The sequence below is a fragment of the Penaeus monodon genome, chromosome 21 (assembly GCF_015228065.2).
Source record: "Penaeus monodon isolate SGIC_2016 chromosome 21, NSTDA_Pmon_1, whole genome shotgun sequence".
Taxonomy (NCBI): domain Eukaryota; kingdom Metazoa; phylum Arthropoda; class Malacostraca; order Decapoda; family Penaeidae; genus Penaeus; species Penaeus monodon.
Genome location: NC_051406.1, coordinates 37,693,236 through 37,693,773, shown reverse-complemented (window position 1 = coordinate 37,693,773; position 538 = coordinate 37,693,236).

Genomic DNA, 538 nt, shown 5'->3' with positions numbered 1-538 from the left:
TTGACAATGAAGTAAATCGGAGGTGATTCCTGGCTGCCGCTTGTTTCCAGAAAGTTGCTGGAGACTAATCACAAGAAGCTGCCGTTAAACTTTCTGTGATAACGTCGGATCCATCCTTTAATTCGATGTAAGGACCGTCTTACGCCACAGTGCGGGTCCCTTCACCTCAACAGGTATGCAATATCCCCGGGAAAAAGGTCTTGCTAAGTTTTCAGCTGTTTAATATCATCGTCGGCGGGGCATTTAACCTTCGCGATGCATCAGGACATTTGAGACAGCGGCGGCAACATTGACTGCGCGGGGGAACTGCTGTAATAAGACGACCCAACTCGCTCCTGTCCGGATATTTTCTTTCAAGTGTCTAACTGGCCGAAGTTCCCCCGTTTTAAAGGTGCGTTTCCTGAGCTGGAGTGCCGGGATACTGGCTCTGCGCGGCTCTCATTTCCTGCGCTGGAGTGCCATCGGGTTTGGCTCTGGGTGACCCTCTTTTCCTGTGATGAGGAGCCGGGATTGACGGTCCTTCGTGGATGTTTATACA